We start from the raw sequence: 2,525 nt of genomic DNA on the forward strand, positions 1-2,525 counted from the left end.
GTTTTGTCAGGACTGGCTCTCCCAAGGCCATCAGTAGTTCTAATGGAATATTGTCTACTCCCGGGGCCTTGTTTCGACTCAGGTCTTTCAGTGCTCTGTCAAACTCTTCGCGCAGTATCGTATCTCCCATTCCATCGTCATTTACATCCTCTTCCATTTCCATAATATTGTCCTCAAGTTCATCGCCCTTGTATAGACCCTCTATATACTCCTTCCACCTCTCTGCTTTCCCATCTTTGCTTAGAACTGGGTTGCCATCTGAGCTCTTGATATTCATACAAGTGGTTCTCTTTTCTCCAAAGGTCTCTTTAATTTTCCTGTAGGCAGTATCTATCTGACCCCTAGTGAGATAAGCCTCTACGTCCTTACATTTGTCCTCCAGCCATCCCTGCTTAGCCATTTTGCGCTTCCTGTCGATCTCATTTTTGAGACGTCTGTATTCCTTTTTGCCTGCTTCATTTACTGCATTTTTATATTTTCTCCTTTCATCAATTAAGTTCAATATTTCTTCTGTTACCCAAGGAGTTCTACTAGCCCTCGTCTTTTTAGTTACTTGATCCTCTGCTGCCTTCACTACTTCATCCCTCAGAGCTACCCATTCTTCTTCTACTGTACTTCTTTCCCCCATTCCTGTCTATTGTTCCCTTATGCTCTCCCTGAAACTCTGTACAACCTCTGGTTCTTTCAGTTTATCCAGGTCCCATCTCCTTAAATTCCCACCTTTTTGCAGTTTCTTCAGTTTTAATCTACAGTTCATAACCAATAGATTGTGGTCAGAGTCCACATCTGCCCCTGGAAATGTCTTACAATTTCAAACCTGTTTCCTAAATCTCTGTCTTACCATTATATAAACTATCTGATACCTTTTAGTATCTCCAGGATTCTTCCATGTATACAACCTTCTTTCATGATTCTTGAACCAAGTGTTAGCTATGATTAAGTTATGCTCTGTGCAAAACTCTACCAGGCGGCTTCGTCTTTCATTTATTAGCCCCAATCCATATTCACCTACTATGTTTCCTTCTCTCCCTTTTCCTACTCTCGATTTCCAGTCACCCATGACTATTAAATTTTCGTCTCCCTTCACTACCCGAATAATTTCTTTTATCTCATCATAAATTTCTTCAATTTCTTCATCATCTGTAGAGATAGTTGGCATATAAACTTGTACTACTGTAGTAGGTGTGGGCTTCGTGTCTATCTTGCCCACAATACTGCGTTCCCTATGCTGTTTGTAGTAGCTTACCCACAGTCCTATTTTTTTATTCATTATTAAACCTACTCCTGCATTACCCCTATTTGATTTTGTGTTTATAACCCTGTATTCACCTGACCAAAAGTCTTGTTCCTCCTACGACCGAAGTTCACTAATTCCCACTATATCTAACTTTAACCTATCCATTTCCCTTTTCAGATTTTCTAATCTACCTGCCCGGTTAAGGGATCTGACATTCCACGCTCCGATCCGTAGAACGCCAGTTTTCTTTTTCCTGAAAACGACGTCCTCTTGAGTAGTCCCCGCCCGGAGATCCGAATGGGGGACTATTTTACCTCCGGAATATTTTACCCAAGAGGACACCAGCATCATTTATCCATACAGTAGAGCTGCATGCCCTCGGGTAAAATTACGGCCGTAGTTTCCCCTTGCTTTCAGCCGTTCGCAGTACCAGCACAGCAAGGCTGTTTTGGTTAATGTTGCAAGGCCAGCTCAGTCAATCATCCAGACTGTTGCCCCTGCAACTACTGAAAATGCTTCTGCCCCTCTTCAGGAACCACACGTTTGTCTGGCCTCTCAACAGATACCCCTCCGTTGTGGTTGCACCTACGGTACGGCCATCTGTATCGCTGAGGCACGCAAGCCTCCACACCAACGGCAAGGTCCATGGTTCATGGGGAAGATAGCTGCAGTACTGATAAAATTTACAGTTCAGTCGACGAGATTAACTGCATCTTCGTTCCAAGAATTTAATAAACCAAAATACATAAAACTTAGTTCTATAACGTTTCAAAAAGCGCATGAGCACTACTGCTCATCTAACTTACAGCTTACTAACGAATATGATTTGGTCTGTGTACAAAAATAAACAATGTTACTTCCATGACTAAATTTGTCGAGGACTCGTCTTAGCTTAGCTGAAACCGATATCAAAGTCCACCAAGCAATGCAGTGACCGCCAGGCTATGGTATTAGCTTTAATTCCCAGCAGAAAACGTTTTTGATTGTCTGTTGATAACGCTGAATAATGCTATTACAGAGTTTAAACTACAATGCTAAGCAGGCAAGGCAGATATAGGTGACACAAACTGAGTTTCATGGCCAGTTTACGGGATGAAACACTGAGGATCATCGGCCCGTTTCTTCCCTTTGCGATGGCTTCTGGGAATGTATATACTGTGGAAATTTGTTTGAAATTCCGATCAGTTCCGCTCTGTTCCATTTGAACTGTGCCTATGAATGAAATGTATTCTGGAGTTTTTGACGCTCTGGTCCGTTGCACTCTATTTTCGGCCTGTGTGAATGCACG

Source organism: Schistocerca piceifrons, chromosome X, assembly GCF_021461385.2.
Source record: "Schistocerca piceifrons isolate TAMUIC-IGC-003096 chromosome X, iqSchPice1.1, whole genome shotgun sequence".
Taxonomy (NCBI): Eukaryota; Metazoa; Arthropoda; class Insecta; order Orthoptera; family Acrididae; genus Schistocerca; species Schistocerca piceifrons.